Below are 27,397 nucleotides of genomic sequence, written 5' to 3'. Positions count from 1 at the left end.
CAATGTTTCGAAGATTGGCTCATAAAAGTGGTAATACCGTTTGTAAAAAATAAACCAGGGAAAAAAATCTTAATAGGTGACAACCTTTCGACTCACTTGACAATAGAAGGAATAAGAATGTGTTCTAAATATAATGTAGAGTTTGTATTTTTACCACCTAATTCAACCCATCTAACACAACCACTGGATGTCGCTTTTTTCCGTCCGTTAAAAATAGCTTGGCGTAAAATTTTAACAATATGGAAGTATGGAGCTGGTAGTAAGGAGTCAAGTGTTCCTAAAGAACAATTTCCGAAACTATTGAACAATTTAATGGATGCAATTAAAGAAAAACAAATTGTAAATATACAATCTGGATTTAAAAAGTGCGGAATTATACCCATGAATAGGGATTCTGTTTTAAATATGTTACCTGAAGATGGACCTGACTGTAGTAATTCTGATAGTGAAATAATTAATGATTCGTTGGTATCAATTCTTAAAGAAATGCGATACCCATCCACTCAACAACAAACAACAAGAAAAAAACGTAAGCGACTTGATGTTGAACCTGGTAAGAGTGTCAAATTAAAAGAGAGCAGTGATGAAAGTGAAATGGACGAAGACGAAGTTGTTTTAAGTAATGACGAAAATAATTATTCAAAAGATGAAGACGATGTTATACGTATAGAATCAGATTGGAATGGATCGGATGAAGACGATGAATCACCAACGACCGAGTTATTAAGCAATATTACAAACCTAATAGGTGTTTATTCATTTAGTAATCTTAAAGTTAACGATTGGATTGTTGGTGACTTTAAAAATTGTTCAGAAGCAAAACAATGTTCATCAAAAAATACAAAATTTATTGGAAATGTTTTAAAGGTAAAAGGAAAAAAAGTATACGGATCATTTTTAAAATATCGTCCTACAAAAATAGATTCTGGAAAGATTTTTGTATTTCCTGAAAAAGAAGACCTGTGTTGGCTAGAATTTGAACATATTATAGGCACTGTAAAGCATCCGCAACTTCAAAGAAGGGGTGACATGAAGTTTATGGTTGATTATAACGAATGGTAAAAGTATTAAGGTTTAAATTAGTTTTATTTAATGTTTTATAATTTGTTACCTACCCTAAAAATTAATATGTTCTTATTAAAATAAGTTTTAAAACTCGAATTAAAATCAAGACTGATTTGTCAAAGGTATGACTATTATATTTTGTTTTTATTTTATACTATAATTAATAGTTTTATATTTTGTTATTTAATATACTGTTAATAGAATAACTTTTGAATCTCGAATTAAAATCAAGACTGATTTGTCAAAGGAATGACCATTTCATATTTTGTTTTTATTTTATTATAACACCTATTATATTGTATTATGTTCATAAGTTTTTTTTAAAAATATAAATTAAGTTCCTATTCACCATTCGTAATTTATAAAAGGAATATTAATCATTTTTAACGTATGTTCCTATTCACCCCATTGCTGGGTCAATAGGAACACGTTTTTGGAAAAATATATAAAAATAAATATTGAACTTAAATTTTATAAATAGTTCTAAATATATTCATGTGTGTGTGGGTTTTCTAAAACCGTTTTCAGAATACGAAAACTATAAAAATTGTGTGCACAATCTTAAAAAAATCGTTAAAACCGTTCCTATTCACCCCATTTTACGGTACTTACATATATAACGATAACAACTATACGGGTACAATATATGGGAATGGCAATAGATCGCCTATAGTATTATATAATGTTAACAAAAATACCCACTGGATCCCAGGCACGGTGACATCAAAAACATCTAATAAAATCCCAAACAATATAATTCACATACAAGAAATACCGACAATCAATTTACTAACACAAAATTTAAACATCAAAAATACGAAAAACGATAATAAAAATACAGTTAATAATATACAAATGATCCCAAACGACATTTATATAAAAAACTAAAGATAATCCCTAAAAATTTAGATCCTTCGAAACATCTGGACGCAAAAGAAAGTCGCATCCCAACACGTTTTTATACACTAAAACACCGCCACATGCCGAATCATTAGAAATTATCGACGATAGACAAATCAAACAAATCAATTACCAAACAGAAAATATAACGGTCCCAGACCCAGTAAATACAATCACAAAACAGTTTATAACCAATTCTTAAGGCACTTCTTTCTCAATTTCACCCAAATTAAACATAATACTACACAACCGAGTCGTTCAATTATTGACAGAATAAAATCATATCTTTACAACAGATACTTCTAACATAAAATCAGCTAATATAAAACCTTGCGAGATAAAAATGAATCCTAATTACAAAGAACCAAAATTTAATGCACCACATAGAGTTTCACCGCAACAAAGAATCGAATTAGAGGGTCAAATAAATAAATTACTAAAAGCAAACAGTAAAACCAGTAATTTAAAAATTTGCCGCTCCGGCCTTTTTAGTTAAAAAAAAAAAAGAAACCGGATCATACCGTTTAGTAGTATCGTATAAAGAACTTAATGACAGGGTCGAATGCGATCAATACCCAATACCTCGTATTGCCGATTTATTCAGAGCCCTAGAAGGATCAAAATATTTTACATCGTTAGATTTAAACAGTGGATTTTTTCAAATTTCTGTCAAAGAGCAAGACCAATATAAACTCGCATTCACATCTATTTTAGGTCTATTAACTTTCACAAGACTCCCACAAGGTTTTAAAAATAGTAGTGCTATATTTCAAAGAGAATTAAACAAAGCATTTTCAAATATATTATACAAATCAATTATAATTTACATTGATGATTTTAGTGTCTTACGGTAATAATTTTGAACAAGCTATAATAAATTTACGCAAAGCATATGAAATTATTGATAAAATGAATTTCTCCCTAAAAATTAAAAAATGTAATTTCTTTTTTGATAAAATAGAATTATTAGGGCACGAAATATCAACCATTGGCATACAACCTTTGGACAAAAATACTAAAGCAATAATCGAATTTAAAACACCTAAAACAATAAAAGACGTGAGATCATTTATCGATATGTGTTCGTATTATAGGAAACACGTCAAAGATTTTGCCAAAATTGCACACCCGCTTAGTGAATTAATAAGATCAGGGACAAATAAAATAACATGGCTTGATCAACATGAAGAATCATTTAATAAATTAAAAAAATGTTTAATCTCTCAACCATTACTATTACATTTTGACGATGATAAACACGTCTATACAATAGACGCTTCTATAATGGGTTTAGGCGCATGCATTGAACAACCAGACGACAAAAAAACACTACACCCCGTAGGATATGCATCCAGGAAACTACTAGACTCGGAAAAAACGTATTCTTCCACAACCCTTGAACTACTTGGGCTATGTTTTGGAATTCAATATTTTCGAGAGTACTTATGGGGACGCAAATTTACTGTATTTTGTGATAATATAAGTTTACAATATTATAATAACTTAAAAATACCTTCTGCTAGGATAGCCAGATTAACATTAAAATTATTAGATTTCGACATTATATACAAAAAAGGGAAAGAAAATAAAGTCGCCGACTCACTCTCAAGACATGCTATTAACAATATTAATAGCACTAATACAATTAACAACAATATTGAAACATCGACTAATTTACATGACATTAAAACACATAAAAAAAATGACCAATTTTGTAACGACATAAAAATAAACGACAATAAAAAAATAAAAAATAAATATAAATATATTTATACATAATAATACTCACTATCCTTTATTATCATCATATAAAAAAAAATGTATATAGATAGTATACGAGGTATAAAAAAAAAAGTACCCGGAATTTTTTATTTTAATGGGTCTGGAGAGTCCGATTGTCAAAATTTTTTTTCTATTGTATTGGTATACATGCCCCTAAAGTATGATAACATTTTCAGCTATAATCACTGTTTACTTTGTCTGTGGTAGTCGCTAAGGTACGACGTGTTTTTATGTGCTCGGCGATTTTTGCTCGTTTAAACAATGGAAGAATTGAAGAGTCAAAGGATTTATATTAAATTTTGCGTAAAAAATGAAATAAAGTGTAACAAAGTGTGTGAAATGTTACAAAAAGCCTATGGTGAGTCTGCTATGAAAAAACAAGTGTTTACCCGCGAAGACGTTGAAGATGACGAACGCTCCGGTCAACCCAGCACGTCAATAATCGATGGAAAAGTGAAAAAAGTGGAAAAAATGGTTATGAATGATCGCCTAATCACAAATTAGAGAAGTTGCTGATGAAGTTGGCATATCGATTGATTCATGTCATAACATTTTTTCAAATGTTTTGGGCATGAAACGAATGGCAGCAAAATTCATTCCAAAACTGCTGAATTTTGACTAAAACAACAATCGCATGAACATCGCTCAGGAGCTGCTAAATGACGTCAACGACGATCCAAGTTTACTTGAAAGGGTCATAACTGGTGATGAAAGATGGGTGTACGGTTATGATGTCAACAGTGTCATTGTAATGGACAATGCTCCATATCATTCTGTGAAGAAAGAAAAAATTCCAAACACAAATTCCAGAAAAGCAGACATTATAAAATGGTTAGAGGAAAAAGGCCAGGTAATTGATCGACCTATGGTGATCCCTGAATTACTCGACATTGTAAAACAAATAAAACCACAATTTGATAAGTATGTAATTGACGATCTGGTCGAAACACACAACCGGAGAATTTTAAGACTTCCTCCATATCATTGTGAGTTGAATCCAATAGAACTGGCATGGGCTTCCGTGAAAGATCACGTAAAAAAGAACAACACCAGCTATAAATTATGTGACGTCAAAACACTATTAATGGAAGGTATAAAGCGAGTAAATGAGAATGATATGTGGAAAAATTTCATAAGACATACGACAGAAGAGGAAAAAAAATTCAATAAGATCGATTTTATTGTAGACAATATGTTAACGGCAGAAACAGAACGCGTAACAATGACATTAGGTGATACGTCTTCGGATTCTGAATTATCTGATTAGTAATATTAATTTTTTTTTTATTTTTAATTTTCTATATTTTTATAAATCTAATAACTTTGACGATGTACAAGAATACAAAAAAATTGTGTACTACCAAAATATGTTTTTATTTAGAATCTAACCTATCCTATTTATGCAAACAATTAAAATATTATTTGTATTATTATATTAATATTATATATCAAGGTGCATATGAAAAAAATAATAATAAGACGTAGGTACACCAATAAAGGAAAAAAAGGTGGGCAAGTGTGTGTCACTCTGCTGTACAGTATAATGGTATTAATTAAAAAAAACGAAAAATATGAGTATAATTTTACTGTATAATGCGTAACGCATGGGCATTGTTACTTCAATTCCCTGTATTCACGGCGGCGGCAACATCGTCGACGGCGTCGAACACGATCGACTACCGGCGACCAATGACACCGAATAGACGATTCATTTGGATGCGCCAACGCAGTGCGCTCTTATTTGGTACGAAGTATATGTGTGTGCATATATGTATATATATATATATATAAGCGTACAAAATAACAACAATATTAAATAAAAATAATAAAAAATAACAAAGTGCACAATAACCAAAGATGCTTTCATTCAACATAAAATTATTACTAACCTACATATGTAAATTAAAACTCAGTCCTGTACAAACTTTCATAGTTTACGACTGTGGGGGCCCACAAATAAATGTAAGCGCATTTAACAGCATCGACGTGGTTTTCTGCGAAAGTCAAAAACCCACAGAAATTGAAACAGTACCAAAAATAAAATTATTGCAAAAGGTAGAAATACATCCACAATATTTCAAATCGTGCTTCATTTCTGTGGATTACCTCATAACGAGATGTTCCACATTTGAGGATGCCCAAATGGTAGATGGGGGCTACTATTCTGAAATAATCGAACTAGGGCATGCTCGATGCGAAGACCTATATCATAAACTAATTTATCAAACCGTGTTAGGAGGCATAATATCAGGAATTCGAGTGAATTAAACACTCATGACCTCACACACAAGTGGAGGAGTGTGGGATAAATATGGAAATTGCGAAGGTACCACCTTCACAAACGCTAGGGGTACATGGTTGTTCCATGTGATAATACAAGCCAAATATAAAATCCATTTATCCGAGGGTATAGCATTAGCAAACACCAAAGAAAATATACTGATTCTACAGGGTCTAGACTAAAATTATCAGAGTCATATGGGCTTGACCAGTATAAGGGGGAAGTAATTTGGACCAATGAAAGGTCAGACTGCAGCATCACAGAGTATGATGTATTATACGATGGACCAGCCTCCATAGTTACCTCCATAGGTGGTTACGACCGTAACCATAAAAAAATCGACTTTTATTGTAGAAACCACTTACAATGCATTCGCATTAAAAAAAATATCTATGGCATTTGCTTGCAACATACCAGTTATCCAAGCCGAAAATAATCAATTACTGATATTATCTAATTCTGTGTATGTAAACATTTTTACACCTAAAAAAATTCAACCATTTAACATCATTTACTATCCTACATAAATACAAAATTCGTTTATTTAGAATACACTATAAAAAGAACAGTCACAAATCTCTATGAAGACCTAACCAAAAAACAGTGCAATCTAGAGAGACAACTTCTTTTACAAAAATTAACACTTGCCTCTTGTAGTTTATCTGAATTTGCATACACCATTGGCGATGGACCAGGATTCGTAGCCATTAAAAATGGTAAGATTATTTACCTACAAAAATGTAAACCCGTAAATGTAGAAATTTCAGTACAAACTTCATGCTTCAATGAACTTCCAGTATCATATAATAACAAGACACTTTTCATGACACCAAAAACTCATATATTACAAACTTATGGCACTCAAATAGATTGTAATGAATATTTACCTCCCGCATTTCAAAAAAATGGAAAATGGTTCTCCCTCACATCACAACCGCATAAGGTAAATAACTCGCAAACATTAAAACCAGACACCACACTAACCTGGTCTTACGAAAGTTCGGAAAATTTCATGACGGCTTGTATATATACACCCGATATTATGAAGGCACTACAAAATCATTTAATGTTTCCTCAGGAATCTGAGACAGTGCAAAGAAATTTAATTAGACAAACATTAAGTCATAATGTAATAGATCAGGGCATTAATGTAAAAAATTTAATCGATGAACAAACCTTAAGCAAATTAGTCCATCAGGAAATATATAACATATGGGGCTGGTTCACAAGTTTCAGAAATATAATGTCAGGTGCACTAGGTTTAGTTATTATATTCTTACTCTATGGTTATTATAGGTAAAATGATCATAACATTCATAAACACGGGACTAAATGTAACACTATTATATAACACATATGAATGGAGCATCAAATTGATCGGTGGGCTATTCTCAAATGTAACTCACTCACCTTTCATATCCAGAGCCCAACCACGAGGAGCGCTTAACGCTGTCCCGTTTTTTTAACATTGAGTTGGCTATCTATAAAGGTATTCTAATCTATGGTCAGCAATCTCCATTCCTTTTTAAAGTAAACGTTTTACTATTAAGTATGTTTTATATATAATGAGACACTTCTAATATTATTTAAAAAACGTGAAGTTACTTTTAAATAACAGTTTTCATAAATAAGTCATTACATTTAATTGAAATGAATCCTGAGATTGTGCAAAGTCCTTTGCATGCACGAAAAAAAGTTGGAAATCCAGATGAGTGGAAACGAAATATTGCTAAAGTTGCTCGGTAAGTATTACAGTACTTAATGTATTTTTGGTTTTAGTACCATTTAGTACGTAACTAAGTTAGTACCTACCTACTTGATATTTCTTCAAACTGTAAGGTAAATCTACTAAGTTAACTAAGGATTGGTGTTAGTCATACGGTAAAATATATCATAAATCGATTTTGGTTTTTGGTTTCTTTAGTAAAAACTCCATAAATAATAGTGCTGGAAATCTTTATTATATTTCATCTATTTTACTATCAATAATAGTTTTTTTGTTATATTAACAAATTATAGATACAAACCAAAAAGCCTGCCCAAATATCCTGTTTGTGAACATAACACGAAAGCATTTCAGTGTCGAACTTTACGAATGCACGATATAAAAAATTTTCATAACAACTTTTATGCATCAAATATCAAGACTCAACAAGATGTTTTGATATTAAAATATACAAATTTCGGTCCCGTGAAACGTCATCGCCCGACAAATGAAAAATACGCGAGTAAAAAGTTCCATACAAAGTACTATGTTCCTTTTCACCAAGATAATGGAACTTTGAAATCCATTCAAGTTTGCCAGGCAACATTCTTAGGAATTATTCAGGTCTCTAGGTCACGCGTTGAAACTGTTATTCGCAATTTTATGCGAAATATTGAATCACCAAAAGAAAACCGCGGAGGGCTTCGGGAAAATAGAAAAGTAACTTACGTTTCAAAACAAGAAGCCGTTATTGAATTTATTCAAACGTTAGTTGTTCAAGAGTCCCATTACTGCCGTTCTAAAACGTCTGTACGAAAGTATCTTGCTGGTGACTTAAATATTCGGAAACTTTACTGGTTGTACAATACACAGGCAGAAACACATAATCAAGTGAAGAAAACATTTTTTTATAAAATTTTTAACACCAAGTTCAATCTTGGATTCGGCCGTCCTGCAACAGATGCTTGTTCAACGTGTATTGAACTAAAATCCAGGATAAAACACGAAAAAGATCCAGAAAAGAAAGCTACGTTGGAAGCACAAAAACAACTACATAGAAAAAGAAAAAATGCCTTTTTTGAGTTGGTACGTGAAAAACGGCCTGATATGGTTACATTATGTTTTGACTGTGAAAAAAATTTACCACTTCCTAAAATTCCAGACTCTATCACATACTATTCTAGACAGCTTTATTTGTACAACTTCACTATAACTGAAGGGTGTTCAAATGACGTGTTAAATAAAGAAACCGTGTGGTGTTATACATGGATGGAGGACAAGTTTCAGAAAGGTTCCAACGAAATTTCTTCTGCCTTATTCCACAGACTTCAAAATTTAACATTTACCGGTGATATTAAAGTCTTGTGATTGATAGCGGATGGGTGCCCGGGTCAAAACAAAAATTCAATCGTCCTAACAGCAATGTCCATGTGGTTATTGAATCACGCACCACAGCAACTTGAATCAGTAGAACTAGTATTTCCAATCACTGGCCATTCATTCTTGCCTCCCGATCGGGTTTTTGGTAATGTCGAGCAAGAAATAAAAAAAAATGAAGAAATAAATTTTGCCGTGTGAATATCGAACTATTATAGGAAAGCATGGAAAAGTACTGAAATTAGGTGACGATGTCGATGTCTATGACTTTAAAAGAACAGCTGGAAAAATTACTAAGCAAACATCAACTTTACATTTCAAAATTAAAGAGTGTAGAAGATTTTTTATTCGGCGTCATAAAAATGGGAGAAATTGTGAAGTGCACGGTGAACTGGTTTACAAGCATAACGTCGGTGAATACAAAACCATAACAAGAAAACAACACAATTTCAGAAATGTAAAACCTTCCATAATACAAAAATATGAACAATCCCGAGTGAAAGATGAAAAATCAATATATAAGTTTGAGAAAAATGCAGTTTTGTGTTTTTTATTTTATTATACCTTTATAATTATTTGATAGTCTATTTGATTTAGTATGAAACATATTACACATTATAGTTTTGTTTGACTATGAATGCAATGAAATAATAATTTAAAAGTATTATTTACATATTATACGAATAAAAGTTACTTTTATGTTATTAGCTTTATAAGGAATATAAGGTGTTTAGTATGTTAGGTAATAACGCTTAATATTAGCTTTCTTACTTAGTAGTTAGTAAGGTTAGGTGGGGTAAGAGCCTAATGGAGATAGTGGAGATCGGGTTATCAAAAATACAATTTTTCAATTTTAAAGTTGATTTCATAGACACATAATAGAATAGACCGGGAATGATACAAAATATGTGAAGCGATCACATAGACCTTATACTAATAGACGGAGCAAGAGTGTAGTTCTTGTGGTCTTGCCAGGCTGCGCTGCTCAAGAGACCCGGTTACCTATGCACATGCGCAGTAGAGTTCCAGGTTGTGTGTGTTTTAAAAATGTATTGTATGATAATAACTGTTGACTGATAACAATTATTTAAAACATCAACACTAATCCAATTTATGGCAAAACTCTTAGTAGAAATCGTTATGAAACTATTTTGAGATACTTATGCTTTTATGATCCATTTACAACAGATAAGTCTGATCGTTTACACAAAATTAATAATGTCCTTGGTCCTATAATTTCTAATATTCAAACTAAATACTATCCTAAAGAATGTTTGTCATTCGATGAATCTATGCTTCTGTGGAGAGGACGGTTAAGCTTTAGACAATATATCCCTAGGATATATCACCCGAATCTGGCACACGACATCAGGGGTATGTTGATTTTGTATTACGTGGCAAAACAGAAGAAATGGATAACTTACCTTATGCAAAAGATGCTTTTGTCATATTAGTCATTGGTATGAACACTAACTGGAAATTACCTTATAAATGGAATTAGTGCTGAGGAAAAAGCTAATATTGTACTCAATTGTCTTCAAGAACTTGATACTACAGGGATTATTATAAAAACATTGACTTTTGATGGCGCAGCAAATAATCTTTCAATGGCATCTGAACTAGGAGCCAATTTGCAATACCCAGAGTTACAACCATATTTTTTACATCCAAATACAAATGACAAAATTCATATAATACTTGATCCATGTCATATGGTTAAACTCTTAGAAAATTACCTTGGAGACTGGGAGATATTATATACCATGAACGGAGAAACTATTAAATGAAGTTACTATAAAAATCTTGTTAATCTTCAGAACGAAAGTGGACTACATGCTGCTACAAAATTGAGAAAACGGCATATATTTTATTTTAAAGAAAAACTGAAAGTTAGACTCGCTATGCAAACTTTTAGTACCAGTGTAGCTAATGCAATTTCATTTTGTATGAACGATTTGAAACTAGACAATTTCCAAGGTGCTGACGCGACAATTGAATTCTGTTTACGTATCAATAAAATTTTTGATATACTCAACACTATAAACTTGTTGAGCAAGGGAACATACAATAAATCGATTAATAAAATGACAAAAATTGAAATTTTTCAATATATTGAAGAATCAATTGATAAATTGTAAAGGTTTTACTTTTGTTCACTTTTCTGAAGGTTTTTTAAGTAGGGTAAGCTTACATGGATTAAAATACAATAAACTAATTGGTAAGAAAATAAGTACCGTCAATCGAGGTGACTTGGAACTGCGAGGTGAAATGAAACGATTCCGTTTTTCTTTAAACTTATCAGGTTATTTCTGAGATAAAATAATATAATTTAATTCTACCTCCATTAAAATTAAATTTACAATTGTTGTGATAATAAATGTTATTATCAACCATGTGTTTGGTCTTATCATAACCTCCAAAAAAAATAACCAAACATTTCGTATGATAATATCGATTTTATCATTGCTCTCAAGTGCTTCAAATCTCGGTGAATGAAGTCAAGTGTAAAGGTTTATATATTTTTTATACTTTAAAGGAGACTTTAAAAGAAGAATTTTGTAGTTGGATGTCTAAAAATATCTTTTTCCAATTTAATAGCTTAAGTTTTATTTTACAGAAAAAAATTGAAGGTGACTTGAAACACCCAAAATGCCCAACAAATACACGCGTATACAGGGTAGCCATAGATATATTAGATATTTTGAAATTTGAAAACGCCGGTGCGCGAGAACCAGCGCTCGGAGAGCGCTGCGGAAAACAGACGCAAGGTCGGGGCACCCGCCCCCACCCCCACGCGAAAGTTTTCCCCTCACCCCGTTTGCAAAATCACCCGCAACTCAGGCCCTGAAGGTCCCACTACCCCGGGACGTGGGCACAAGCCCCCCAGGCACTTTCCGGACGAGGTCCCCCCGACAGAAAATCCAAAAATCCCCCCCATTTCACCCCCCCCCCCCCCCCTTTCATACGCGACCCCGCTTTTACAGCCAACCAGCCATGCCGTCCTCCGTCCCAGACGACTGGGAAATGGACTCCACGATCGACCACAGCCCTCAGCACAAGAGGAAGCAAGCGAGCTCCCCGACCGCAGATACCTCGGTCAAGAAGAAGACGCCCAACACCGCTACATCGACAACAACCAAAACACCGACCACCTCAGCCTCCTGCAGTGCGCTCATCACAGCCACCAGAGCCACGGAATATGCCCGCGAGCTCGTCCAGAGCCTCGCGGACGAATTCTACTCCGAGGAGCTCATCGGCCCCTGCCTGTCGAAAGTCGCCAGAGCACTTGAACAGGTGTGCAACGCCCTGAAACTGCTTGACAAGGACCAACGCCCGCCACCGAGCCCAACACCAGCACGCCTGCCGCCAACGAACCGAAGACTCCCTCCAAGCCCGCCGAAAAAAACCGGCCAAACGGCCAACGGCAACGGACGTCGAAGGAAGACCAAAAAATCCAAGCTGGACCTAAGGACCCCCGCGGGCAACACCCCCGCGCAGGCCAAAACGGCTCCGCCTTCCGAGGCAACCTCACAACCCGGAAAAACCCAACCTGAAGAACCCGAAGAACCATTCACACTGGTGGCGAACACCAGGAGCAAGCCAAACGCTCACAGACCCCAGACGACCAGGAAAACCGCTGTGAGACCCGCAGCCGTCCTGATCAAGGTCGGCGAAGGACGAACCTACGCGGACACGCTCCGTCAAGTCAGGGGCACGCAAATCGACTTCGAAGGCCTTGGAACCCACGTGACCTCCATGAGGAAAACCCTCAAAGGCGACCTGCTCGTCGAGCTCACCAAGGGCGCCAAGGCCACTGCAGCCACCGCAGCCATCCGGGACAAACTGGCCGAGAGCATCGAGGGTTCCACGGTCACCAGGCTCCGGCACACTGCCGAGATTGAAATCACCGACCTCGACGAGGTCACCACCATAGAAGAGGTTCTCGCCGCCATCATCAAGAGCGCGCCGGACGACCAACCCCTCTCGGCCGACGACGTGAAGATAACCGGCCTGTGGGCCACTCGGGACAGCCGCCAAATGGCCACCGCCAACGTTCCAATCTCTGTTAGCCAGAGGCTGACATCCGTCCGCGTCGGCTGGACTCAGAGCCGGGTCCGTCCGCGCAGACCGGAGCCTGCGAAATGCTACCGGTGCCACGGCTTCGGCCACGGCACGCGGCAGTGCACTGGGCCTGACCTCTCCCACGCGTGCAGGAGATGCGGCCTCACCGGGCACACTCAGGCCACCTGCGGAGAGGCCGATCACTGCGTCGCTTGTGACCGCATGAAGGCCCCGCGCGTACCCCACAAGCCCGGCTCCGGCGCCTGTGCGGCACGAAGGAAAGCCATCTCCGAGTTGAACGCCCACATCAACCGAAAATGACTTACGTCCTACAGATAAACCTACAACGGAACGCCACGGCCCAGAGCCTCCTCCAACAGACGTCGGCCCAGACGGGAGCCCACGTCCTCGCCGTCTCGGAACCCAACTGGCACCCCGCCGACGACGATAGGTGGGTCCGCAGCGACGACGGCACCTACGCCGTCGCCCTGACTGCGGCAGCCGACTTCGTCGTCGAGACACACGGCGCTGGTCGCGGATACGCCTGGATACAGGGACGGGGCCTGAGGCTCTACAGCTGTTACAACTCTCGGAATGACACCGCCGATAACTTCGCCGCCTTCCTCGATGACGTCCAACGGTCCGCCAGCGACTGCGACCGCCAGACTCACCTAGTCATCTGCGGCGATTTCAACGCCTGGTCGCAAGAGTGGGGCTCGCGCCGAAACGACCGGAGGGGCGAGCAGCTCGCCGACCTCGCCGCCAGCCTCGGGATGACCGTCGAAAATACGGGCAACACGGCCACTTACCGGAGGATCAACGCCGAGTCGATCATCGATATAACGTTCTCCCGCCTCGCGGCGTCCTGGAAAACGTCGAGTCCGCCAACGACCACAGATACGTCCACTTTTCCATACACCCGTCGCCGAACGTCGACGAAGATGAAACCTACCGCAACCGCCCCGCCGGCTGGTCGTACCGGAAGCTGGACCCCGCCGCGCTCGCAGCGCACCTGGCGAACACCGCCCAACCCGTCGTCGACGACTCTACCACCGCGACACGGGCAGCCGACCAGCTGATCGAATACTTAGAAGCGGCCTGCGACGCCTGCATGCCTCCGAGGGCCACTCCGAGAGCGGGCAGAAGATCTGCCCACTGGTGGTCCAACGACCTGGCGGTTCTCCGACGATCCACGATTAAGGCGCGAAGAGCCGCTCAACGGTCCGCCCGGAGGCGCGACCCAAGGGAGCTGACGAACGCCCACCGCGCGGCCTACGCTGAAACGCGGAAAGCCCTACGCGACGCCGTCCGTGCGGCGCAGGCGAACAGCTGGACCGAACTCTGCCGCGCCGTCGACGACGACCCATGGGGCCTGCCTTACAGGGTCGTTACAAAAAAGATTTCCCGGAAACGCCCGGGCGTTGAAGCACGCGGCAGAGAAGACGCCATCGCCGACCACCTATTCCCGGATCCACCGGCCACCGACTGGACTACCGAGCCCCGCCCGATCGACGACCCTGCCGCTCTCGCGACTCCACCGTTCACCGCGCTAGAGCTGCGCGAGGCGTGCCTCCGACTCCCGGCGGGCAAAGTCACCGGACCTGACGGCATCCCGAACGAGGTACTACTCCGGGTCTCGAGAGTTGCGCCACAAGTATTCCTCGACGCCTTCAACCGGTGCCTCACGGAGGACACATTCCCCGAGCGATGGAAGATATCAAGACTCGTCCTCCTCCGGAAGGGCCCGGACAAACCCGTGCTCTCCCCATCCAGCTTCAGACCACTATGCATGCTAAACTCAACGGCCAAGCTGCTAGAGCGCCTTCTGCTGATCAGGCTAAACCACCACCTCGACTCGACTGGCCAACGGTCTGACAATCAGTACGGATTCCGCCACGGGCGATCAACCGAGGACGCCATCAAGCGGGTCATCTCCGCGCCCGAGGAGCCGCCGCAGGCGCTACCCAACACCGCGACCTCTGCGTGGCGGTGTCTCTGGACGTGAGCAATGCGTTTAACACCGTTCCTTGGCCGCGCATAGACGCCGCCCTCAGGCGGACAAAGGTCCCTCCGTATATAAACCGGATTAATAAAAAAACGCAAATGGTCTAAACCAGCATAAACACGAGCTACATCACTTCCTAATAAAACACAGTATCCACATAGCACTTATCACAGAAACCCATCTTACTAAAGCACTACAACTAAAACTTCCTGGGTATTCAATTTATCGTGCTGATCACCCAGATGGCTCGGCTCACGTAGGCTCAGCCATAATCATTTTGGAAAAATTCTCCACAAAACTCTCACCGATCGCACTTGGTCACAAATCTCTTCCATCGGGCCGACATACTGGCCTACCCACACCAACAGGCACCCAGATATCCTAGACTTCTTCATACACTCGACCCCTAGCAACTTGTCTCTCTCTATATTTAATATCACTGACCTTTCCTCTGACCATTCTCCGGTAAAACTAGTTATTGACGGTGGAATAAATCAAGCTCCAAAACGACCTTCACTAACTACAGGCCCAATCAACTGGGCCCAGTACAAAAACTACTTACAAATAAATACAAAATTAGGCATACCTCTTAAAACCGCGCAAGATCTTGATCAAGCCTCATCAGCTTTTGTCGAAATGATCCAATCAGCGGCCAAACAGGCCTGCCACTCAAAAAACAATAACTCTACAGTATCACCCACTATTTTGGACAAATACCCTCTCCCGGACCATATCAAAGCACTTATTAGGCAAAAAAGAAAAGCTCGCGCCAAATGGCAAATTAAAGGCTACCCTAATGACAAGTGGACTTTTAATAACCTAATAAACAAACTTAAAAGACAACTTCAAAATCATAAAAATCAAACTTACGATACTTTCATTTCTAACTTAGATCCATCAAATGGATCGCTTTAGAAAGCTACTAAAAGAATCCTCAACCACATTGAACCCACCCCTCCACTCCGCCACCCCGGCAATTCAAAAATCATGGACGACGCTGAAAAAGCCCATGTCTTTGTTGAGCACCTGGCTACAGTATTCATGATACCCAAACAAGTTCACAGCACTCCTCCAGAGTGCATGACTTTCTAGACAGCCCACTACCACGTTCAATGCCAGCAAACTCCACTACCCCAAATGAAGTATTAACCCATATAAAACGCTTAAAAAACGGGAAAGCACCTGGCTACGACCTCATTACAGTACCATTCTTAAAACAGCTACCGCATGATTAATAGTTCTATTATTATATATATTTAACTCTATATTTCGCCTTTCCTACATGCCACCCATCTGGAAACATGCCCAAATAATACTTATTCACAAACCAGGCAAACCTCCTGAAACTCCTTCCTCCTACCATCCTAAAAGCCTCCTTCCAGTTCTAGGGAAACTATTTGAAAAACTACTTCTGAAAAGAATTTTAAAAATTGTCACAGACAACAAAATTATCCCTGACTTTCAATTTGGTTTCAAAAAAATCACTCCACGGTCCATCAGCTGCACAGAGTCGTTGACCACATATCGCTAGCACTCGAGAGCAAACAAGTTTGCTTTGGAATCTTCCTCGATATTGCATAGGCTTTTGACCGTGTTTGGCATCCAGGCCTTCTTGTCAAACTTAAATCCTTCTTACCCGCTCCCTACTACCTACTAATAAAATCTTACCTAAACCAAAGAACATTCGTCACAAAAATCAACAGTGTCCTTTCCCAACCTCAAATAGCGACAGCAGGCAGCGATATAGCCCCTTTCCACTTCAATGTTTTTACCAGTGATTTACCTTTAAATCCAAACACTCTACTAGGTACATTTGCGGACGACACAGCTATTCTCGCTATCGACAACGATCCTATCCAAGCCACTCAAAAACTCCAAAACCACTTATCTGAGCTAAACATTTGGTTTCACAACTGGAAAATCAACGTAAACCCAGCTAAATCCCCTTAAGTCACCTTCACCCTACGCTCCTTGGAATGCCCTGCAACGTTTATCGATAATACACCGTTTATTTTTTTGTAAAAAGTATTTCACCAGTTTCGACGATCAACCTTTGAGGTATAAATTACACGGCGAGGAGGCGCTCGCGCAGCATCATCTGGTGTGCAGTACGCACAAACCAATCTTACCCGTAATGCCGGCAGAGGGGACAACGCTCGAGTTCGACGTGCTACGCAAAACACAACGCTTACCGTTCGTTTTGTACGCCGATTTCGAGGCCTTCCTGCCGAAAACAACGCAGCACTACGGGGTGAATACCTCCGCGCTGCACTCGCATCACCCGATGAGTTACGGATTTTTGGTAGTAGTTGCGGACGGTGTACCGGCGGAGCTGCTCGAACAGTTTGGTATCGCGCGGACTCCGACTGTTTATCGCGGTTCCGAGTCCGCCGACGATGTCGCCAAACGATTTGTGCTGGCCGTCACCGACGTGGCTGACAGAATATGTAAATTGCTCAAGACGACCAACGTGCCGATAGTAATGTCTGTTGAGGATGTGCGTGTGCATGGAGTCAAGACCGCGTGCGACTTGTGTGCGAAAACGTTTACCTCGAGTAACCACAAAGTCGCACATCACGATCACCTGTCAGGTCGTTTTCTTAAAACTGTGTAACGCGTGCAACCTCGCATTACGAACGCCGAAATTCGTTCCGTGCTTTTTACACAATCTGTCGAATTACGACGCGCATTTCATTGTGACCGAGTTGGGATATGATACCAACACGATATCGGTGATACCTAATAGCGAGGAAAAGTATATTTCGTTTTCGAAATATATCAACAACGAGTTCGCTATTAGGTTTATCGATACGTGTCGGTTCATGGCGTCGAGTTTGGCCGACTTGGCGCGGAACCTTACGACCGCAGACTTAACGTTAAAATAATTGCTATGCACGCTTTACGACGATTTTCGTCCATTATAAGAAAATTATTGTTTTTCAAATAAAAAATTATTTTATTAATTTTTTATTATTACTTTAATTTAACCTACTGACCAAACGAACACCCGAACAATGTAAATACAGATCAATACTGTGAATTGACACTAATTTTTACTGACCGTTATACTGACCGTTTGAGGAGTACACTGTCAGTAATGTAAATACTGTCAGTAATATTGATCGTGTGAGGGCCGCTTTAGGTGGCTTTCCAAAGGAAAATGTTTGTGTCGTTTTTTTTGCATTATTTGACTCTATCATTGAATTTCTCGATAAAATTGATCCTGTCTTAAAAGAAAATTTGAAGCAACGAAAAATTGAGATTGGGTACCTCACAGATATTTTTGAAAAAATGAATGAAGTCAATTTGAAGCTTCAAGGGAATAAGATGAACTTTATTAAAGCCAAAGGAATAATTTCCTCATTCATTTTTAAATTAGATCTTTACAGAACAAACATAAATCGTCAAGAACTGATTCAGTTTCCGAATCTCAAGTCATGTTCAGACGCAAATGGTTTAATTCCAGAAGACAAAATTCTAATTTTCACTGATCATATTTTGCAGCTCAAAAAAGACATGAAATCAAGATTTCAAGATCTACTTGAGTTACAAATCTGTAATTGGATTTTAGATCCATTTTCGTTTGAATCTGTGGAAGATCTCGAACTTCATTTACAAATGGAATTTATCGATCTTAAACACGACTGTGAGGCACAACTTGTTTTTAAGCAGGTCGGTTACGAGCTTGCCTGGATCAAGCTTAAAGACACTTATCCACAACTATGGCAACAAGTTAAATCGTTGCTTCTCTCTTTACCGTCAACGTATCTAGTTGAAAAAGGATTCAGCGTTGTTGTCCAGCTTTTGACGAAACAAAGAAATCGGTTGGACATTTGCAACAAAGGTGATCTACGTTTAGCTTTTACCAATATCAAACCAGACATCGTTAAATTAGCAGCTACTCATCAGGCTCAAGGCAGTCATTGATAGGTATAATTTGTATATTTTATAATTTTTTTTTTATGGTTCAGTAAATCTTTTTGTATAGTAAATTATTAAATTGTTTTGTTAAGGGGTGTAAAATATAATCATAACAATCTAAAAATAAGAGTTTTTACTTTAATAGTTTAATTAATAATGTAATAATATACTGATGAATAAATAAATATACAAATATATATATATTTATAAGAAGAAAATTTGATTTTGCACGAGGGGGCGTTAGCAATTAGTTATTACGATAAAGGGGGCGCTGAACTAAAAAAGGTTAAGAACCACTGAGCTATAGTATCATTCAATTCCGGTGATGAATATATTCGTATGATTCACAAAAATATAACAAAGCAAAGCCCAGGTATTTATAAAAATTATAAAAAATATTAATTGAATTCATAGTTCATACAAATTATATACAAGTTATAAAGTACCTATGTACTTAAATATACAATATATTTTAATTAATCTATAGAAAAAAATATAAATGATTTAGATACATTATATAAATAAAAATTTAAATCTAAATAAAATTTAATTTTGACTACTTATTTGGTAACTTTTGCTACGTTTTAAGGACTACTAATTGTGAACAAAATTTATATTTTATCAAAAGGCCCGGATGAAAATTATGGACTTGCAGAACCACTCGATGATTGTATGTCTGATGAAGAATTTGAAATTAAAAATCACAACATATTTTATCGATTACACTTTCTGAGTCATTTAGAAAATCGTTGGAAATAGAAACTAGGAATCAAGCTAATAACTAAAAGTGGTTTGAAGAAAGACGAAAGCGCTTGAGAGCCTCCAATTTTGGAAAAATATGTAAGATGCGACCTCACACATCATGCAAAATAATGGTACATAATATAATTTATGGAAATGTGACTACCAACGCAACCGAATATGGTAAAATTACTGAACAAATAGCCATAAAAACCCTCACAGAAATTATTAAAAAACCAATAACAAAATGTGGATTGTTTGTCCACAGAGTGGTTCCTTACCTAGCAGCGACTCCGGGTAACAATTTTTATATTTTATTAAATTTTATATAAAAACATAGAAAGGATGTTGTTAATGTTAGAAAACTATTTAGTATATATAGCAGCGTTTTTAAAGCATAATATAACATTATATATATATAATATTGAATAATTACAAATAAATATAATACAAAAATTAATAGAACCATGGTTCACCAGTAACTACTTATTTTTATTAGAATAATAAATAATATTTATAATATTTATTTAAAGAACATTAATTCGTAGTTTTAAGAGTGCACTCGATTTGATGCCGTCCAATCTAGCTGAATTTAAGATTGTTATTAGGGCCGACAGAAAACCACAAGCAGAGCATCGTGGTCGATATAATACTCCTCAAACTGATGAAGTAGCCATATTAATTGTCGGCCAAGAATTTTCAAAGAGAGATATTGTATTAAGAGCTCGAGATGATACATTAACACGCGTAAGTGAAATTCATCGTTCGTACGAATATAGATTAATAGAAAATGATCTTCTGAAAATATCTGGAAAGAAGCTGTCTGATTTTAACATGGAATCACCGTTACGAACTGATGATAATGATAATAATTTTCTTAGAGATAGGGCTTATATTGCAGAAACTTCTTATGATTATGATATACTTTCAAATTACATCTAGAAGAATGAGCCGAAGTTAACAAACGATCAGCAAGTTGTTTATAATACTATTTTACAAAGCGTATTGCAAGATACTGGAGAATTGATAACAAACGAGTACCCCTTCGAATTTAAACGTGTCCAATTTCCAGTTAAACTTTGTTTTGCTATGTCAATTAATAAGGCACAAGGACAGACAATGAAAGTTGCAGGAATTGACATCAGCGATCCATGCTTCACTCACGAACAATTTTATGTTGCCTGCTCCCGTGTAAGCTCAGAAAAAAACTTATACATTTATGCCCCTGGTGAAAAAACTAATAATATAGTTTATAAAGAAATATTGGTTAATCGGTAGTTATGTAGTATTTTTCCAAAATAATAAAAATTACTTTTCAAAAAACGTAGTTTCGAATCGAATCGAATTGTATCGAATCTTTTATACTAATGGGCAAAGGCACTAAACGTAAAACGACCTTACTACTAAAACTAAACGATTGTCGATTTCCGATTTGAAATGCCAGTCCCACCACAATGTTCCCGGCTCCTATAGCGCGAGCCTCGAGATTGGTAACATTGTAAACGGCGTCACTTCGAAGCATAGATAATAATGATATGGATAGGCCATAACATAGAGTAATATTTATATTCTATGGGCCACAACGGTCTTATCAGCGATCATGAAGAGGGACGATTGAGGGCTTGAGGCCAAATAAGTATACCTATGTCGACTATACTACTGTTACTCTGTTCATCTGTTCACTGATGACTGTTCGTCTTTTCATCTACGGGTCTACGTGCGTTCTGCGGTTCTGCCTTCTGGCGTCCACGTGATATTGACTTTCGTGTTTGTCACTTTGTCAGTGTGATTTACAATGTCGTCAAGAAAAAGCATTCTTTGGAATTTTTATGATAAATCCACTGACGGTGGCGTATGCAAATTATGTAAATGCGCCGTTAAAACCAGTGGCAACACAACAAACCTAAAAAATCATATAAAACGGAAACATCCATCTGTTAATATCGACAGCATAACAAAGGTGCCCCGAAATTCTATGTCTTCAAGTATTGATGTAAGCGAAACAAATGTTGATGAGCCAGCAGAGACCAATTTTGATGTTTTGGCAAATCAAATTGTCGATACTGTAAGTTTAATTAACTAATAATTACTTAGATAAATCATAACTAACTAATCATAACCCGGTTTGGTAGGATGGAGGAAATCCAAATTAAATCTTTGTTTAACAGGTACTTTTGTAGTCATTGAACTAAATCAATCACACACTGCCGAGTACATATCCAGAGAAATATCAAATTGTTTAAATAGATGGAGTGTTGACAAATCAAAAATTGTAGGAATTACTAGCGATAATGGGGCAAACATGGTGAAAGCAGCTAAAGAATTATTTGGTGTTGAAAAACACATTCCATGTTTTGCACACACAATCAATCTTGTGGTTGAAAACGTAATAAAAAACACTGATTCGTTATTAAATCTCTTATCAAAAGTGCGAGAAGTTGTAAAATATTTCAAACGCAGTACACATGCTAGTGATCAGCTTAGGAAAAGGCAAATTGACGAAGGTAAACATTATTTTAATGAACATTTATATTATTAGTTTACATTATGATTATCCTAATTTTTATGTAACATTAATTTTAGGAAAAAGGAAGGGAATTGCAAAAAACTAATTTTAGACGTCAGCACGCGTTGGAACAGTGTATATTACATGGTGCATTTCCTAACCGTAAAATCTTAAAAGACCAATTGTTTAAAATATTTACGCCACGTCGCCATTTATGATTTTGCTCTTGTGCGATGTTCACGTCTTCAACTCAGGAATTCGTGCTACTGCTAGCCAAAGGTAAAAATTTTTTTTTAATAATTCCATAATCCATACATAACCAATCTTACGTATATTATATAATTTAATTTCATATTCCGAAGCAGAATATTTTTCGGAGTAGTTCGATAAATAAAAATACAATTTTAGACAAATAATTTATGAGTTTGGCTCTTGTTAGGTCACTTACAGAATTCGGTTCAATAATCTGGGCTCAAAATTGTACTGATAAATTGGTTGAGAATGTTCAGTATAAATTCCTCAAGTCTATAGTGTTTCGTTTAAACTTACCCATTTCTAGAGAATCATCTTCATTAATAGCTAATTCTATTTATATTCAGCCTTGTGAGGTTAGGCATAAGTTATCTGACATCCTATTTGTATATGATCTTCTAAATAATTATATTGATTGTCCTGATTTATTAAGGGGATTGGAAGCGTTGATTTTCTGTCTTTGTCTTACACACGTGGAACATAGGAAAAATAGCTATACGCGCCTGACAAAAATTAAGGTACTTCTAGTTGTTCGATTTAAAATATGTAAATATGATTGAATTGGTATACAAGTTTACTTTGCATCGGTCGAAGCAATTTTTCGATTGTTTTATTGTTTCACAAATTGGTGATAACAAATTGATATGATAATGATAAAATGATAACAAAACGTAACAAATTGGGGAACAATTGCAGTTTAGCACCCCCTCGCCATTTCGAATTTTTTTTATCGAAACTTATGTAACTCATCGAGTTAAGAACGATGGTGCAATCAGAAATTGTCGCTCTCACTTAGTTTCGAAGTAATGGCCTTCCGAAATTTGCGATTTTACGTTTATATGCATGCGCACAACACTACTATAATGCCGCGCGGAGGACCATTTTTGTTATTTTTTTTGTACTTACGTATTCTAACCCGTTTAAAAGGACGCCATACCCGCATGTGTTGTCTCTGTCTTACTAACGTACATCATAACAAATTTTCTTTCAGTAGAATACATTTTGTGACGTTAGCTTTAATATTAGAGTAAATTTACCTATTATAAAATCTAAAGGTAAGAATATTATCTAAACAATGACATATGCTTTTAATGATATTATCATTTTAAAGTGAGTTATGAACAGTTTAAATTTGTTATATTTTACATAGCTTTAACTCACTTTAAAATAATAATATCATTAAAAGCATATGCCATTGTTTAGATAATCAGGGATGGGCAAATTATCAAAAAAAAAGTAATTAATTATTAATTACAAGTTACCTAATTAAAATATCAGTAATTAATTACTAGGGACCAGATTTATATGCACAAAAATCCTCAAAATATGCTTCAAATAATGCTGTAATAAGAGCCTGATTTAATAAAATTAGGGCCAAGTGCACAATTTTTTTAGGGGCTCTCAAGTCAAAAAAATGTTCTAGAAAAATTCTACATTAAGGGGGGAAATATTAATAATAATAAAAAAATATTTATATGTTAAAAGTGTTAAATACCAAAATACCTATCTCTAAACTCATAAAATATTTGTACATTATTTCATGTACTATAAATATAATTTAGTTACTGGGTCTAGTAAATTAAGGACAATGTTATACTAATTAAATAACATAACAAAACTATACTATAATAAAATATTAAAAATAAGGATTTTATTATATAAATTTTAATTTTAATTAATTAATTTCAGTCTTTGATAAAATTATAAAAATGGAAAATAACAAGCTCAGCTTTTGAAAAGAGAACCAATGTATTTTAATGTAATTTTTAGTTTGTTACTCATAAATTGTTTTTAATTGTTAATTTGGTGACAATAAATATTATTATTATTATTATTATTATAACTTATTAATTTAACAATTTATTCTATATAATTAAAATTAAATAAAAAATGACCAATTTCTATTTACATTTTATTATAAAAGAATTTAAATTAGTTATTAGGTATCAAATATTTCTGGTGTTCAAACAATTATCTATTATTATTATTTTAATATTTTGTGACTTATTAGCACTGGGGTATGGAATGACAAAAATAATCAAAATTAAACAGACAATTTAATGATAAGAATAAATTAAAGTCTGAACATTGACAGTTGGTATTAAATTTTAGAAAATACATTATTGTATAAAATTTAAAAAAAATAATTTTCTACAACTTACAGAGCCCGGGGGCCCTCAGGAATTGGGGGCCAAGTGCAAGTGCTCCATCTGCAAAGTTCTAAAGTTAAAGAAAGTTGACGTGATGTTGTTGGTTGACGTTTTTGAAAACTTTCGAAATTTATGTTTGAAGACGTATGGGGTGGATCCAAATTATTATTATACTGCGCCAGGAATGTCGTTCGACTGCATGCTCAAATATACAGAGGTTGAGCTGGAACTTTTGTCGGATTATGATAAAATTATGATGTTCGAACAAGGTATATTTATTTATTTATTTTCATAAAAAAAAAAAAATATATTATTAACTTTTTATTTATAGGCATACGGGGAGGATTGACTCAGGCGGTGAAACGGTATGCAAAGGCTAATAATATTATGATTCCTGAATACGACCCAACAAAACCTGATTCATGGATAGTATACTTGGACGCAACTAATCTTTATGTATATATTGTTATTTGTTTTAAGTGATACATTATATTTATTTTACAGTTATGGTTGGGCAATGAAACGGTGAAGCGGGGTTAATATTGGATAAGGTAATAATTGTATTTATTGTTTATTATTTAATTATTAATTTATTTGTTTTATAGGTGCATACAATTTTAAAATTTAATCAAACATTTTTCACCTGCCGAATTTATATTTGCTATTGTTATTTAAAAAAAAAAAAAAAATATTCACATTGCGATAATACAGGTGACTGGATGCATGGCGTAGGCGATCAAATTTCTACAATACTTATAAAATTGACCCTCAGTGATTATTTCCAATTGTCATTTTGAAGTCGCCTCACAGTAAAACATATCATATATTGAAAGGGCTCTTTATTTAAAATTTAGGCGCCATGAACATTTTACCACGCTGTCAAAGCCGTTCTTCGGCAGGTATTTTTTACCATAATACTGCTATAAGGTCTCCGAGACATTATTTCAATTTTAATAATATTCAAAGTGAGAAATATTCGTCCAGTAAAAGTAAGTATTTTATTCTGTTTTATTTCTCATTTCGTATTTAAACATTAATTTATTTCAGATGTCCAATGATAATTCTTCTCCGATTTTTTCCCCAAACATGGAACTCTCACCTGTACCAGATTATGCGTATGAGGTACAGCACGATCATCAACAGGGTGAAATGATTAATATGTTTAATTTTGAGGTATGTAGAAATATAATAAGTTTATATATTTTTTTTTTTCATAACAAAATAAAATATATTATAATTATTTCAGACTCAATCCGGGGATAGCGGTTATAACACGCAACGATATGGGATTTTCTCCCCGTTGTCTCATATGGAAATAGAACCGCAATACGTCATCGGACTATATGATGATGATGAGCCGTTGCCAGTTATTCTATCACCTGATTTGGTAGAGTTTTTTTTACAACCTGGTGGCGAACATAGCTCGAAACCACAACAGAATATTTTGCAACAATATTTTCTGTCGCCGGATATGTTTGGGCCGTCTCAACAATATAACATTTCAATCACGGCTCCGGGACAGAATAGCGAGTCAGAAGGGGAAATTTCCCAAAGTATATTGGCCCCCCAGCGTAACCGTAGGAAATTACGTCCTAAAGAATCAGACGAAGAAACCTGGTTTAATGACAGTAGTATTAAATAGCCGATTCAGAAACCGCAACCCGCCGCAACCGCAACCCGCCGCCACCGCAACCGCATCCTGCCGCCGACGCACGATCGCGTTACTGCGCGACTTGTATTTTTGTTATCATATACGTATGCATACAACCAATTATCATTTGTTATCAGTTATCACATGTTATCAGTTATAATTTTTTATCACATGGTATAATATACGTGCGTGATATATATTTAATCAGTTATCACGTGTTATCAAACATTATATTTTTTAATATTAATTATTTTAATATATATATATCACTGACGTATTTACAATAAGAGACATTTATCTGTGTTCAAATAAATATCAATAAATTGAAAGACACTTTCGAAGTACAATAAGATACATTTCCTACCATTAGTAGGTACATTATGATAATGAAAAAGCCGATCATTTCGATATAATTTTAATCACTGACAATGAAAAAAACCACTATGTTTATATTTCAAATTTTTCACGTCTTATCCGCTCGCAAACTACTTTACATGGTCATTCGATATATTATTGTAAACGGTGCTTCACATCATTCGATGACCAAAGTCTAAAATATAAGTTAAGCGGACAGCTAGCTCTCCAACAGCATAAACTTATTTGCGGGTCACATAAGCCCATTCTGCCAATAATGCCCGAAATCGGTACAAAGCTCGAATTCAATGCATGGAAAAACGCACAACGGCATCCATTTACTAATTACGCTGATTTCGAAGCGCTACTAGTAAAAGCTAATGAACATAAGGGGGAACATACAACTATAACACATAGACATAAACCTATGAGCTATGGATTTTGTGAAGATTATAAAAAAATTTTACTCAATTGTAATCAACAACTAATTTTAAATCGTTCGTCAGCTCTCTAACAGTTTAAATATTTTTATTATCATAATCATTTTTTTTCCAGTGTGACTGTTGTATTTTAAAAAATGTTTAAGTGTATTAATTGTTCGTCTACGTTTTCACGTAAATACTCATTAAATAGACATATGAAAAA

At 36.5% G+C, this 27,397-nt stretch overlaps 1 protein-coding gene across 1 annotated transcript in view; it reads right to left on the bottom strand.

The window, feature by feature from the left end:
• Positions 1–27,397, bottom strand: part of LOC132924259 (uncharacterized) — a 93,054-nt gene that overhangs the window by 35,050 nt on the left and 30,607 nt on the right.

The sequence above is a fragment of the Rhopalosiphum padi genome, chromosome 3 (assembly GCF_020882245.1).
Source record: "Rhopalosiphum padi isolate XX-2018 chromosome 3, ASM2088224v1, whole genome shotgun sequence".
Classification (NCBI taxonomy): domain Eukaryota; kingdom Metazoa; phylum Arthropoda; class Insecta; order Hemiptera; family Aphididae; genus Rhopalosiphum; species Rhopalosiphum padi.
The sequence above is the reverse complement of the archived record's forward strand: the minus strand, read 5'-3'. Positions and strand labels throughout refer to the sequence as shown.